Source organism: Dioscorea cayenensis, chromosome 20 (genome assembly GCF_009730915.1).
Source record: "Dioscorea cayenensis subsp. rotundata cultivar TDr96_F1 chromosome 20, TDr96_F1_v2_PseudoChromosome.rev07_lg8_w22 25.fasta, whole genome shotgun sequence".
NCBI lineage: Eukaryota > Viridiplantae > Streptophyta > Magnoliopsida > Dioscoreales > Dioscoreaceae > Dioscorea > Dioscorea cayenensis.
The window spans coordinates 1,550,933-1,568,091 of record NC_052490.1 but is presented as its reverse complement, the minus strand read 5'-3'; the positions used below and the strand labels follow the sequence as shown (position 1 = coordinate 1,568,091).

Below are 17,159 nucleotides of genomic sequence, written 5' to 3'. Positions count from 1 at the left end.
AAATTCGGGCATGTTAAAATGGATTGTTGAGTGAGAGACAAGCAAAGTGAGAAGCCTGTTACACTAGTAGTTGAGCAAGGAGAAGCCAGTAACAATTTCTTTATGGCAAGAAGCTCGTCTGGTGCATCCTTACCATCCGTCTGTTCAATAGAAAGTGGATGTTCGAATCATATGACTGGCGATAAGAGTTTGTTTAGCAACTTGGACAAGTCTCAAAAGGTCAGTGTGAGGCTCGAGAATAATAAGGAGATGATATTCCAAGGAGTTGGCATTGTAAGTGTTTGTACACAATCAGGTGAGCAAAAACAACTACAAGGTGTGTAGTTCGTCCCAGTTTTGGCTTATAGTCTCCTTAGTGTAGGACAATTTGCATACTAAGAGGTATTCGATTTTGTTTAATAAAGATAAATGTTTCATAAGTGATAAGAAGATGAAGAAACAGTGATATCAATTTAGAAGACTAGAAACAACATGTTTCCATTAGATGTCTGCAGCATAGGAAGCTTAAATATAGCTATGAGGAGTCAGACACTTGCTAAATTATGGCACATTCGAGTTGAGTATTTGAATTACAAGAGTCTGCTGTCTATAGCTCTGAAGAAAGCTGGTTGTCGGGTTACCTAAGATAAAACAAGCTTCTCAATGTGAAGATTGTGCTTTGACAAAGCAATCCAGGTCTAGCTTTGTTAGTGGAGTATCTCGGAGGGCAAGCAATTGTCTACAGCTAGCTCACATGGACCTGTGTGGACAGATGAGTGAGGAGTCACTAGGAGGTAATAGGCATTTCTTTTAACTTGTTAATTACTACAGCAAGTGGTCTGGGTGTATCTCCTCAAGAACAAATCAAAAACATTCGAGAACTTCCAAAGATTCCATGTTTTGGTGGAAAGATAGACCGGGAAAAAGCTCAAGATTATCAGGAGTGATTAAGGTGGAGAATTTTCATCTCTAGGGCTCCAAAGGTATTGTGAAGAATTATAAATCAAGAGGGAATTTACCACGCCATATACACCACAGTAGAATGGTGTGGTAGAGCGGAAAAATAGAACTATTGTAGAGATGGCATGCATCTTGCTCAAGAGTTGGAATTTATCAATCAAACTCTGGGGAGAGGCAATAGCTACAACCATATATCTCATCAATAGGTCTTCTACACAAGCCTTACACAATAAGATACTATTTGAGGTATGGCATGGGGTCAAACCGAGTGTGAGCCATCTCAGAGTATTTGGTGCATTGCATTTGCACTAATCACTTCACACAAGCCTCACAAGCTTGATGAGAAATCCAAAAAATTGTTTGTTTGTTGGTTACTCATCTGAATCTAAAGCCTATCGATTATTTAATCCATTTACATGTAAAATTCTTGTCAGCAGGGATGTTTTCTTGTTAGGCGTGGTTCAGGCTTTGGGAGGGAGTTCCAAATCTAGTGAGGAACCCAAGGGAGACCAGATGAGTTGGTAGTGGCTACTATTTTGAAATAATTGCATAATTGCTACTATTGTGCAACAAGTGCTTAACGACTGCTATTTGGAAATAATTATTCATTTTAGGTATTTATTTTAATGGTTATGTATGACTTGACTTTGAAATGATTTGTAAAATCGTGTGTGTTTATTAATATGTTTTTACCATTAATGCTTGTAGAATCGGTTTTCATTCCTTGTATAGGGATGTCTTAGATCTAGACTTCAAGGGTACTATGCATGTATTATACTATTAAGCTTCCATAGGTTTAATAGTGACTACGGTTTTTAGTCCAACATCTGCAGTGGGGGTCCCACGGTCTGACCTAATAAGAGGCGGTGTGGTCAACCCTAAGTTTACCCCTGGTCAAGAGGTGTATAGAGCAATTGACATAGTTTATTTATGTGAGAAACCTAGGCAAACCACACGAGGATCTCAATGACCAATGTCAAGGTTATGAAGATCTTGATAGCTCTCAACCTAGTCACGACTGCGGCTAAGTCAGAGAGTGTTTTTAGGCCATTGATTTGAGAACGGTGTTATGGTTTAGTCGTGCAAAACATGTTATTTTGGATTGTGATGAGGGGGTGAAGCCCAGCTATTACTCTTATGAGGATAGTCACTCACAAAATTATATACCTTAGAAAAATTGATTTGATGACCACTCACGAGGAGTTATGTATTGATGCTTTTAAAACTAGTATTATGCCAAATTTTATTATTTATGAGAGTTGGAAACTTTATTTGAGCAATTGATCTTTATATACTTTATATTGTTTTTATTTGAAATTATTTAGCTACTATCAACCAACTAAAATGTGTTATAGTTGGAGCAACATGACCCTAGTAGATCACCCGTACGAGTATAGAGCTAGTCAAGATTGAGTCCAAGGTTGTAGTGGGTCCCCTTTCTTTCTATTTTTTTGTGTTGTGATCTTGTAGCGGTTTGTACCTGCATATTTGAGTGTTTAGGTTTCCTATATATATGTATTGAACTTATTCTGTTGTTGCCATAAACTAATGAAAATGATAACATGAGAATAAAATTATGACCTTATTTTTGACACACTTAAAACAACTAAAAGGATGCAGTACATATAAAAGAATTTGATACTCTACCTTCTGGTCCTCTGTGATCTGCAGTCTTCTTTTAAGACAAATATCAACGGTAGTGTTATCTAGTGCAAACGTGGATGATTGAAGGCATGTAGGGGTCACTAAGGGATGAACTTCACCCAAACTCAATATATTGGTCACATCAACTTTATTTCTTTTTCTATCATTGAGTAAAAAGCATCAAAGGAGTGTGTTGCTACTTCGTTAAGTGCATCTCCTACATGCTCTCTACACAAGTATACCAACAAAAGAGGAGATCCATTAGTTGGTTGTAAAAAAATTAATTAATTGACTATTAAGGAAAAAAATCAATTTACCTCTCTGTCCAGCGCTCTCTTAGATATGAAGAGTTTCTTGTCCGGCCATCTCCTCATCTGTGAGTTGCTGCTCCATGCTTTCTGCAGCATGATCTTGCACTAATCTTGATAATGAAGATACCCTTGAAATCGAAGATTGTGCTTCAAACACCTACATGCCCTCTACACTAGTATTCCAAAAAAAATAGGAGATCAATTAGTTGGTTGTAAAAAAATCAATTAATTGATTATTACAAAAAAAATCAGTTTACCTATCCATCTAGCTCTTTCTTCCTCAAACATCTCAGAGTAAGTTGCAGCATGATTCTGCAGTGGTCTTGATAATGAGGTCCGCCTGGGGCCAAACATTGTGCTGAGGTTGCAAGTGCATCCTCGCAAGGTCTATCATTAGAGACATGAGATTCATCAATGTGTGACTTTTCTTCACCAATGACAATCCAATTGAAAGAATCAATAATTATTGAAATATAATTCAAGTATACAAGTTGCTACAACATTTGAGTATTACTTGCATCATTCGTGCACAAGTGTTATAGGTGATCATTCCATGCTTTGACAAGTGCCCCATGTATAAAAGGCCAATTTCTTTTCCCTCCCTAACTATTCTTATCTTTGTTTCATGTATCATGTTTGATGTGAGCTTCACACAATAGAAGCTTGAGTTCGCTATCATGCAAAGAGAGTTGCCTCCCAGTTGAGACTCCGGGATCATGAAGGATAGCTTTCTCCATACATAGGAGACAAGTGAAGGCATGTTCCAATTGAATTTGTGTAGCATATCACCTAGGCAAAATATCTTTGGACGACCTATCATAAGGAGTCCATTCAATCTACATTGAAATATCCAAATACAAAAAATTAGGGCAATTTTAAAAACCTAGGTGATATTTTAACAAAATTAAAGCAAGTAGCTAACTTTCTTAATATATGTGTAAAAGTGATAAATAGTGGAGGGAGTACATTATTTTGTTATGTCATTGAAAAGACTTCTAAAAGAGACAACTCTTAGGCGATCAAAATGTTTCCTAGCCGACTTTTTCATCCTCCCATGCCAACCGAGCATAATTGGGAATCTGAATGATGATTTTTAATATACTCAAAGGGAGAGTACACAATTTGTCGTCTTGGGAATATGCTCCAATATAAATGCCTACAAGAAAAGAAAATAAGTTATTCCGTATGATAAGGTAAAACACTACTACTAAACAAATGAGATAATATATATGCAAGCTATCCTCATCATAATAAAATGAACATTGGCATATATACAAACTCCATATTTGATGTGGTTTTCCAGAATGCAATGGAGATTTGCTAATAGGGTCATACCCCATGCATAGCTTCGAATCTCTTCTATATTCTTCAAAACCAATAAATAAACTGGAACAACAACATGTGATGATGAAGGGGCTATAGCAGACATATTTAAGTAAAGGACAAATGCTTGGATGTAATAATTCAGGTCCTTCCCTTCAAGGAAAAACCTTCACGAGATGTAACATTTTCTAAGCCAAACAAATGGTATCCCGCCCTTGTGCCCACTGAAAGGTTCACTTGTGCCAAGATTCTCCTCACACAAGGCATGCCCATCCACATCCTTTTCAATAACTAGTTTACCATCTATTGGTATTCTCATTATTCTCAAACCATCATTTAATCTGAAAAATAAATTAATTATACATTTAAGAAGGGTTTAGAAAAAGAAAAGGTATATAATAATATGATTTATTAATTATACATTTATTATTAGATAGAAAATTACTTATTTCTATATAAACACATGTATTATCAATATTTCAAACAAATTCACACTTTAAGCAAGTTTTTCTTTATAAATCATAAAATTATTACTCTAAAATTATAGATAATGTATGATTCCTTTCCGTATCACTTATTATCATTGATATTCATGAATAATTCAGATTAATATTTAGAGATAGATTTTACTTCTATTTTTACCTCCTAAAAAAATCAAATCATTCAAGTTTTTCAATTTGGAATTGTGTTAGATCTAATTTCTATTACTTTGGTAGGATTATTTGTAATTGCATATTTACAATATAGACTCTATGATTAGTTGGACATTTAATTGAGTAATATTTCTTTCTTTGATTGACATAGAAAAACACAAACAAGCAAATAAACAAATAAAAAACATAAAAAAACCATAAAATTGAGGATCTGCTATGGGTGTGGTGTAAACTCATTAAATCTATGATTTTGTATATTTTTTTGCACATAAACAAGTAAAACAAAACCCATAACATATGAGAATGACATGATGTTGATCATAAACAATTGAAAAGCACATAATAACAAAACAATGTCATGATGAAGGTGTAAAAAGGAGAAGTCTAGTGATATAGTAATGCTCAAGGCAATATAGATATTGTTACTCCCCGACCCATGGGACCGGCGTACTACAACCGCAGTAATAACCCGAGAGGGACACCCATGCCACTCAACCCTCAGGTAGCTGCAAAGCTTACAACAACCTGGAATTTCACAACCCTAAACCAAAAATCACATATGTAAAAAGATATAGAAGGCATAGGATACAACAATAGCACATAGGAAACAACGACAACAAACCTATTAATAGAGTTCAAGAAAGATACTGGTCATAAATACCACAAAGTTTTCAAGAAGAAATAGTCAACATACAAATCTTGCAATCACTACACATAGGGAAACAAACACACTAGTGGATCCATAATCTTGATACAATGAGTTCATACTCAATAATAAATATACATAGGATTAAAACTGAAGAAACACAAGTAAGTGTATGCCTAGTACTCCACCTCACTACAACACCACTAGAAGCTAGAGCCTGGAAGGAAGGGAGAGGGTGAGTAACTAAAGTCACTAAGTGAATGAGTTAGCACAATTCTGATAGGATACACAAAATAATCGATGAAATCAACAAAATCAAGCTTTTGCAATAATATATATAGACTAGAATCTTTTAGTATATATATATATATATAACAACATATATAGATAGATAAAAGAAACCATAGATAGCATACAATAACCATTTTTGCTCAAATGAGAGTGTCCACAATTCGAAATCCAAAGATTTGCATAAAACTAGTCTTAATAACCCTAACACGTAAAACTCATCATCAAAACAATATTCCAAAAGATATACAAGAGATTGCATCTCAAGAGTTCATTTGCATGAAAACAACAAGTTTCTCAAACTATGAAATCAACATGTTAATGATCAAGTAGTGGTCTAAAACCTCTCTAAACTCTATCCGTGGCAGCGGCTAAGTTCAGAACCGTCAAGGTCCTCATGTCCTTGACGTTGAACCACCAAGAATTCGTGTGGTGACTTTGGTTTTTTGATGTTCATCAAATCAGGATTCTGCACACCACCTGAAGTGGATAATAAATTTGGGTCTTCACTCCACCTCAACAGGGTGGCCATGAAGACCGCCCATTGTAGCATGGAATTAAGGGCTCCGCCTAGTCACCATCAAGATCTGTGGAAGCTCAATGATACAATATATGCTGCATATGCATAACCCCATAAATCCAGGTCTAAGACACTATCCCTACCGGGGATGAAAACCGATTCCACAAGTGTTGATGGTAAAAGCATATCAATATGTAAGCATTTTTCATTAATCATTTTAATCTCGAAATACATGTAAGGTCATTGACATACTCGCTCAAATGTCAAGAATTTCATAAATACGTCAATAACATGGAAAAGCTTTCCAAATTAGTTAAAACCTCGGTTTAATACAATAAAAGCATAAATCATTTTCATTCCTACGATTAAGTTACTTAAACAGTATATACTAATAGAATTATCCAATCACATAACCCATTCACAGGTCAGGTGAGAAAAACCATGAGTAAGCTACTACTCCGCCGGCTCGTTGCCTTGCGACGAACCCTCACCACCTAACCAACCAAACACACACACACACAAGAAACAAGAATTAAGCAAAAGAAATACCAAGAAACCTTGCATTTAAACATGCAATACAGCAACAAACAAGACCTAGGATTGACTCAAAACAAGGTTCTATGGTTCCCAATGGACTCCTAAAGGTCTGAAGTTCACTCTAAACCAAAGAAGCCAAAGAAAAAAAATAAAGTTTACCTGTGATACAATACTACTACAGGAACCCCAAACTACAATAACCACATTTTTCCTGCAAAAAAGCTGGTTTCAGGTTGCATTTAACTTGGAAGAACAGCAATGAAAAACATCCTCTCAAATTCTAACAATTAGCAAGCAAGAAAGAAGGATAAATTTCAAGCTTTTTTTGAATCACAACTCAAACCCTAGTTTCAACATTCCATCTAAGCATCAATGAAAACCAAGAAAGGATGGAAGCTTATCTCTAGGTTCAAGGAGAAGGGATGAAGGACCTTGAAACTTCAAACTAGCAAGAAAAATAAAAAAAGAAGATCAGCCCACCTTCTTCTCCTCCAAGAGAAAAGAAAGATGAGAGGAAGAGAGGAAAAGGGCAGAAGTTGCAAAGAAAACCTCGGGTTGCTACAATTCCCAGTCTACAGTATCACATAAAAGCTGCAGTACAAGGCTGAAAAAGTGTTACAATAACAGGCTTGGAAAACTAGATTATAACAAATATGATGTGTGATATACATCGGTAAGTAGAAAGAGAGAAATAAAATATACAATATTTAATCGATTACAAGATATGTGCAACTAATAACAAGGATCGAATCAAGAGTCGAAAATAAGATGCAACAATTTGACTTTTTAGACAAGATGTGGTGTCGCGTGAACCCTTGATTACATTAAAATTAGATTAAAAAAAGCGAAGGAAGAACTTTATAAAGTGGTATGTAATTAATAAAAAAATTGAGGGTATTAAGGTCATTTAAAAATTAAAAAAATTCAAAGGTTTCTCCCTTCTTATGCACCCCAAATTGAGGGGCCAGAAAAAGCTTTGGAGAGTTTCAGAGTGTTAGAGTTAACCTTCCTTTTCCTTCACTAAGTTAAAAAAATTTATCCAAACAAGAGAAAGGCTAAGTTCAACACTCTGAAACCTTTCCTTTCCTTTACTTTCCCTCCTCAACCCTCAATCCAAACCAATGTTATCAAAACCGGCCCTGACATCGACCCGGTCTAGGCTTCGGGTCTCGGGTCAACTGGTTCAACCGCCGGGTCATTCGGATCAATGCCGGGTTAATAAAATTATTTTTAAAGATTATTTTTAAAATTATAAATTAGTTTTTAATTCTATAATAATATATAACATTTATTTATTATTTGTTATCAAATAAATAATTTGAAGGGACAAAAATAAATTGTAAAAATACATGACAAGCATAAAAGTTAAAACCGATACATAATACAATTTCAAAATTGAAGCTCTACATGACATAACAGACTCAACCTAATATCAAACTCATTCAAATATTCCATACATAACAAAACACAACACAATATCATATGAATCCATAGTGAAATTTCAAATTTAATCAAACCAACTCAATCCAATACATAACAAAAGTTACAAAAATTAAAGGATGAAAATGTCATTTTATAAACAAGCATTAACCCGCCCGGGTCATTGAAACCCGGCCGGGTCACCGGGTTTGGCCAGGTCACACCGGGTTGATTACATGTCCGGTCTAATTAGAGACCCGGACCGGTTTAGTCACCGGGTCGACCGGTCGAACCGCCGGGCCGGTCCGGGTTTGATAACACTGATCCAAACATAGCATTAGTATTTTTTTAGGCAACAATGATTTCTTACTTTTTTCAACAACTAGAAATGGCTAATAAAAAGAATATTTTTGCACTATGAAATTTTAGTTTTGGTTTTTTAAAAAAAATATTTATTTTTTATACTTTCTAAATAAATCACAAAGTTTGAATTTTTTTCAAACTTTAAATAATTATTAATTACGCAATGACTACTAAACCGGTTTTTTATTACATGATAGTTAATAGTACTTATCCCCATCCGTATAATTCTTAATTTAATATAGAACTTTTTCCATTAATATAATGTTATATTTAATTATTTATGTTTATAAAATTTTAATTGTTTGATTATTTTTTAAATATTTAGTGTTAAAATTTATTAAAAATTAAATTGACAGTGATGGGCCAAAACCTGGAGTTAATGGCAGTGCATAGCTAGTACAACTACAAGGTGATTCGTGCTTTTCCAAGCGCAAACAATGTCGAGCTCGCATTATATAACATCCCCAATATTAAAAACCTTACCTAAATTCACAATTAAAAATTTTGCTATTGCTATATTTCTACTTAAATAATGTAGTTATTGAGTAAAGAAATTTTAAATAATCATTAATTAGTTACAAGGGTTGAAATAAAAATAAAGTAAATTTTAGGGGTCAATATGAAAAAAAAGTGATAATATAGAATCTATACATACTATTAAAGTAGATGTATACTCTACTCCGAGAGCGTTTCAAGGAAAGTTTTTAATTTTTTTAATAACATTTAAGTTTTTATTTATATTATTTATAATATTAATAATTGAAAAACATTAATTACAACTAATTATTTATGTAATAAATGTCCATAAACCTTTGAAATCTAAGGTATAAAATATTTTTTGTTTAATTATATTATGTTATATATGATATTGCCTCAAAACTACTCACAAAATTTTAAAATTTCCCATGCAAAGCCGGGGAAAGTGGCTAGTTAAAGTAAATCCTAATGATTAATGTGGATAAACAAAACCATAAGCTATTCTCTTATTTTCCTTACAAAATCATTAATTTTTACCATCTAGAGGGTTAGAGTTTAGCGTTGGGCGAGAGGTAAGTACTTGTTTATACTTGAATGTAGTTGTATGCTTGTTGTTTGGGTGATTGCTTTGTATGGAAATCTATATTTGATCGTGTTAATTAGATAAGTAGTGTGACTGAGATTTTATTACATATATTTTATGAAGATATTGAATATGATATTATTTTTTTGGATTAACGGCATAGTAAAATTTGTGTTGTATTATGATAAGAATATAATAGTTCTATTTGAAAAAAAATAATATGATCCAAAGAAATTATGAGAATATGTGAGAGAAAGAAATTTTAAATATGGGATAATCGGAAAAAAAAAATAGATGATTAGTGTTTATCTAGTTGAGTATGTCCTTTGGGCTAGGGATGGCAACGGGTAGGGTATGGGTAGGGTATGCCAAAACCCTTACCCGTACCCGTAACCCCTACCCCATACCCGTGCCTTACCCGTAGCCCTTCGGGGTAAAAATCATACCCCTGCCCTTACCCTTAGGAATCGGGTATACCAGCAGGTACCCGCTTACGTTGTTCAAATTATCGAATTAAATTTAAATAATAATAAAAAAATAAATTAATTATACATTATATTACAATCTTTAAACACATCCATAAATTCAAAATTACAAGTTGATATATATATTTTGCTTATCTTAAATTATATAATCACATAAAAATGACGATCTATTTAGGACTCAATGGTAACTCTACCTTTTGTTTTTGTTCATGTTTAACCATTTTTGGTTTTTGTTTAAAAATTTTTCATATATCTACTATTTATATTTTTATATAGCTTCAAATTTTTATAAATATCTAGTAATAATATCTAGTAATATTTTGTTCTCATAAGTTATATCCAATTGATTTTTTATTAGTATCTTATTTTTCATGATGTTCTTATAATTTTTTTATATTTGTTTATTTTTTTAATTTAATTATGATTCTTAATATATATCTAAAAATTCAATTTTTGATAATATTATCAAATATAAATATAGAAATTAAATAAAATTTAAAAATAATATATTAAGAGAAAAATTTGAAGTATTATTTTTCAAATTAATCACTATGAAAAATAGATATTGAGTAAATTGTGAGTAAATGTTTAGTTTTATGAAAAAAATTATATATATATATGAGGAGGGTGAAAGAATGCAGTGCAGGGTGAAAACCCGTCACCCTCTTCAACGGGGTAAGGGTAAGGGGTAAGATGCACGGGTAGGGGTGAGGGGCATGCCCTTACCCGACCCAGTCCCCGCTCAAAAACTAGCGGTGTACCCGTAGCCCGTGCCGATGCCAGGTCAAAGAGGGTAATACCCTCTTTTGACCCGAATGCGTATCAATATATCTCCGTCGGGTAGGGAGCTAGTGCCATCTCTACTTTGGGCTAGACATTGATGTTTTGTGTGGTGATATTTCTTGCACCTTCTATACATATAGGAATCGTTTGATTCATGATAATAACATATTATCATATAACGAGATTGCCATACTAATATGGATTGGAATGTTATATGGTTGGGAATATTGTGGTAATTTGATATAGGGATCGTTTGGTTCATGGTAATGACATATTATATATCGTTTGGTTGGAAACTCTTATTACCAGGGAATAGTTCATTACTGTGTTATGAGATTACCACATATTTGATAATCCAAGATAGACACCAAATTTGATGGTAATAGGATCACCAACATTTTTGGTAATGTTCTCAGGTTGATAATGTGATATTATCATCCAGATTACCACCAGTGCAATGCCAAAGGTGGTAATATTTTTCATATTACCACGTAACACATGGTAATTTTTCTACATTACCGTGAACCAAACGGCCCCATAGATGACGATAAGGTGCTCATACCTACCCATAGAAGCAAAATAGGGTGTCAAGGTACTACATCCATGCATATATATATATATATATATATATATATATATATATATATAGTGATGATAGCACATAAGCAGTGAGAGATATAGCTATTAGACCATCGGACATACTTATCTAAATTAAGCAGGGCCCAATTAAATAAAATGGAATAAAAGATGACTATAGAGAAAAAGAGTAAGTAATTTAATAATTAATTTGGCATGATGAACTACTTGTTTTTTTTCCTAATTTGACAATTGAAGAGACATGCTCGATTTCAAGTATTGATTTATTGTTATATTTTTGGTCATGAGAATATAATTGATATGATTGTTTGTATGTTATTAATTGTATGCCATTGTATGATTACGTACATGATAGTATATGTATAGTACTTAATGAGCCAACAGCTCACTCCTTGCCACCACATTTCTAGGAGTAGACGACTAATGTTTCTTTTCGCCTATAGAAAAAGGGGTGTTACACATTAAGCCCATGTCATGGGGCTATCGAACTGATTACCCAAAAATTATTATGATTTTTGACAAAGGCGATAAGTACTATCCCACAAGGGGTGTTAAGGGATAGACAAGTACAGTGGTGCACTAGTTATGGTGGATTAACGACCCCCTACTGATTTATTAACTCAACTAAATGCCACATGAGGCAACTTGAGTTCGACCCATAGTTACCTCAAATGCGGTACGATCCAAGTCGCGAAATGGGTACCGATACAAGAAACAATGCTTGTAAGGCATCCAATACGGTTGTGGGTAGGCTTAGTTGGTACAATTAATTGATTCAAAATACGATTGAAAATTACATCAGAATCAGTTATATAAAACACATACAAAATTATAAACTTTAATATCAATTAAAAATAAAAATATGTTCTTAGATTACTAAATATATTATGATTAAAGTTATAAAAGTAATGCAAACTTTAAACAACTAATTTCATTGCAATTTTTAAGTATATATAGATTATAATTTTAGTAATAAAATTTTATATTAGATAATTTTTAAAAAACTTATAGTAGATTTAAAAATAGATAATAATTTTATCAATAACAACTTTTAAAACCTAATAAATTGTATTATTATGTATAACTATTTTAAAAAAAAAGGTTAGATAGATTTTTATAAAATCCTTTCATCGTCTCAGATCGCATACCCAATCGATCCGAGAACAAACTCCGATTGGGTACGAGTGATCTAGATCAAAGATATGTGGTGGCTTAATGTATTCTTTGCTATGCTATGCAACTCTAGAGATGAGGGAATTATAACTTATATTAATTAAGAAACAACAAATCCAATTATGACTACACAAAATTTAATATTTCTGTTTACCTTCAAATTTTGATCAAGGAGTGAATTTGAAAGAATAGAAGTTCCATAAAAGCCGAGATAAGTTCAAGAAAGGGTAACTTGTGTGAGAAACCTTATTACACACCACTAAAACATACCTTGAAATCATAAACCAGCACAAAAAGGCAGCAAAATAATTCTCATGCATCAACAATACAAATAGTTTTCCCTTTTATAGTGAAAACTAATATAATCTTTCAAACTAATGATGACCTTTAATATGCATGTTTCTCTAGTATAAATTTTGGGTCAAGTAAGAAGGGGATTGAAGACAGTAGAATAGAAGGTGTGCCCGTTTCCCTTCTTTCCCACTTGGGATACAGCTCCAAGTGCTGATATGGCAGACACTAGGAACATCGTCACAACCTGAAATTAAGAGCATAAATAATAATTAATCTTATCCAAAATTATACTTAATTTTTGTATTAGAAAAAAATAATAAAATACCAACTCTCCAATTACGCAGATGATGCTAGCAAAATCATTTTTTTTTCATTAATCTAAATATTTATTTTTATTTATTATTTTAAAAATTAATCACTGGGTTTTAAAATGAAAATAAAAAAATTGGAAAAAAATGAAGTACAAGGATTACTTTTGCAATGGGAATTAACAATAGGAATGGGGGTGGGGCGGGAGGGGGGGGAATGGGATCCCCGTCCCCATCCCCGCTCTCCACGGGGCGGGGATTCCCGGTTAAAATTCCCCGAGGAAAAATCCTCCCCCGCTCACTCCCCTGCGGGGATCCCCGCCCCGCCCAAAACATTAATATAAAAATTTTCTATAAATAACTATAATATTTCAATGCGATTTTATATTCTAGCGTCTTAAAGATCTTATATACGATTGAAAAATAAAAAAATATAATGTATGATGAAAAAATCTGAAACAAATGGATATTTGAATAAAAAAATATAATGCTTTATATGTAGCAACACATGGATATTTGAATAAAAATCTAGACAAATTCAAATTACCTAATTATCCAATTCATTTAAATTAAATAAATAATTAGTTTTTATGAATATTAGAAATTTGAAAAATTAGAAGTTTGAATTTTTAATTTTTGTAGATATATTATATAATAATTTTATTAAAATAATTTAAGATTTTTATTAAATAAATATGTTTTAATGAAATATATAAATTTAAATAGTTAATAAGTTGTATGAAATAATTGTGAGTTCCATAATAATAACTAAAAATATTAACAAATAAATATTTATTAATTATATATATATAATATTATGTTTATGTTAAAATAATCTTTAATAAATATATTAAAAATATATAATATATTCTTTTGGGGAATCCCTGCGGGGATTCCCCACGGGGAGCGGAGCAGGGAGACCATGCCCCGCCCCCGCCCCGTTAGGCCGGGAGGAATTTTTTCCCGCTCCCGCCCATGGACGGGATGTTCAATCCGCCTCGTCAGGCGGGACCCATGAGGGAAACGGGGATTCCCCGCCCCACCCCCATTCCTAATTAACAAATCATCCTAAACACATGCATCAAAAGTGATTTTTACTTATTTCTTTGAAGAACTTATGTTAGTGTCTTGAATTTCTTTTTATACTATAAATAAAATAAAACTCAGTTTATAATCGAAAAGAAAAACATTGAAAATAAAACTTGTTTATCCAATGTTTGTATGAAACCACCAAAAAAAACACTTACTAGAGATAAAATAAGAACAATTAACCCCAATCAGAATAAATAATAAATAAAAACAATTGTACAACTCTGTATGGTAAAAACATTTATTTATATCTATCTACCCATCTATCAATCCATCCATCCAGTACAATTATCAGCCATATAATATACGTCTTGCCTCATTAAGAAAATTCTGTTGTATTGTGATACTGTCATCAAACTTTTATTTGCTAAACTATATAGTGTTGGATAACCAGACCATGAAAAAATGGCTCTAACAATGGGTATATATCAGTTGCTACACCTTACTGAAAATAATTTATTATAATATGCTACTTCCATGCACACTCATTACAAAACAAATAAATAAATACAAAACTCGATCGTATGGGATTGCAGCCAGATGCTGAGGTGATGATGATTAGTTAGCTCACAACAAGAACACATTCCAGAAATTAGAAATAGGGTTGTTCTATTCCGAACCCTTGCTTGCTTTGTAAGTGTTGACTAATTGTGTCTGCACATCTTGCGAAACTGCAGCATGCTCCAAGTATTCCATTGTGAATTCACCTTTCCCCTGTGATTGTATTAATGAAAAAATTAGAGAGCCAATAATATAAACCACGATCTTCTTCGTTAGTAAAATTTCCTAGAGGAATCAATTAATGGTCTAGTCTGCATGCAAAAAATGTTTATCTTCTTCACCTGGGTCATTGACCGAAGGGATGTTGAGTAGCCAAACATATTATTCAGAGGAACCTGGAAAAAGGTAATCATCAGTTTATGACTGTTCATTCTCATATCAGATCTAGTGGGAGTGTTACTTATATATATATATACATAGCATGAATCAATGTAGTGGATATATATATGAAAAATTTTCATGTAGGATACAAGCGTACATTGTACAAATATGAAGATTTACAGTACGAAATGTATACAACTACTATGAAAAAATCTAGAAGTAAAAGCCTCAACATAATAATAAACAGGATAAAGCTGGTTTTCCAATATTTAAAATGAATTTAAAAATTGTGAATATGTATAAAATCAGAAATAATGGGAAAATAGATATATTCAGCACATCATAAAGATAATAATCTAAGCATGCATATTCTAACAAGAAATAATAGCTAAGCCCTTAATTACCTCTGATCTTAATTTCTATATTTCTGCTACCTTCAGGAATATCAAGCGGTACTGCAAATGTCTAAAAGTTTGAGACTTGACCAGACAGGGTTTCATTGTTAATATTAACCCTCAAGCCATATCCACAGTATCATTGTCTCAGAACTATTTTAAACCTAGGATCTCAACCAACAATCTGTTTAACATAAGTTGCTCTACAGTCGGCATTAACTAAATTATACATTATGTATTTTTTTTAATGAAATTTGTTGTTCATTTCATTAAAACATCTGCCTCATAAGCAGCATAGAGTGGCGACCATTTAAATCGTCCAAGACATGGTATCTAGTCTTTTTAGTTCTTGGTAGAGCAACATAGAAGGGAAAGGAGTTGTTGCATAGTATCACAATTTTGTAGCAATCTTTGACTAAAGCTTCTCCCAATGACCCAAAAACTGGGGATACCTTCAGAAGAAGAACACAGGCATCAATTTTTTCTACACATGGTAGGCAACTTAATTATAGTATAATATATTGTGTACCTGTTGAATACAATATAACTTACCGCATACAGTAAGTGTTCATCTTAGACTTCAAAAAGGTCCAAATCAAATCCAGAATGGGTTGATAACCATATTTTATAAGGAACCTATGTAGTCCATTAGAGAGGTGGTCCTGATTCATGTCTACAGAAAAGGTCAGAGACCTACCTACATATTTTTCCACTTAGATTTTCATGTTCTGTTTCAGTTTCTCTTTTCAAATATTTGCCGATGGAGTAGCACAGACTACAGGAGTAATTTTTCCTCTGCCTTTGTTCAAATGAATTAAGTAAAAACCTAAGTGCCTTGCCTGTTTCTTCTTGATAACTACTGCACATATTAAGACTCCAAAATCTATATTTTAAGTAGGAACAAACTACGTACTCAACAAAGTTGTGTTTAACTCCACAAGTCAAGCTCCAGAAAAAGTGGAGCGAACTTATAAACTAAGATGTTAACTACTTAAACGTCAGTTTGACAAAGGAGACAAAGTAGGTATTCTAATTTTGTCGAAGTATGCCTAGCCTGCTCTACATGTGATAAAAAGGCAGAGGTGATCTAATTAATAACCATCAATCATAACACTATTTTATTGCACCTCCACAAACTTCATATACTATTTGTGAAAAGTTGTAAAATCTTTAACTAAAGTTGTGAATGACTCATGAAGCGCATGATCTAGAAGAATCTACCAAAAAGCTCATCATATGCAATGTTGAGCTAGTAGCTGATTGCAATCAGTCATCAACATTTAAATATTGAACAATAGTAGACCACATATTTCTCGTTGTTAAAATGAAAGAGAAGTGATGTTTATCATACATGTGCAGCGATCACAGTATCATCACCATCTTGGTCATTTCCCCACGATCATACCCTTTCCTCCTGAAATTTATTATGTAGAACTTCAGTTCAGCAAAT

General features: G+C 32.9%; 1 long non-coding RNA gene across 1 annotated transcript; it reads right to left on the bottom strand.

Moving 5' to 3' along the window:
* Nucleotides 1-14,659: 14,659 nt before the first annotated feature.
* Nucleotides 14,660-17,126, bottom strand: LOC120251766. The gene is made up of 3 exons (XR_005533479.1): nt 17,061-17,126; nt 15,275-15,328; nt 14,660-15,146 (listed from the first exon to the last, which is right to left on the bottom strand). It is a non-coding gene; the product is annotated as an uncharacterized LOC120251766 (long non-coding RNA).
* Between the last annotated feature and the right edge of the window lie 33 nt (nt 17,127-17,159).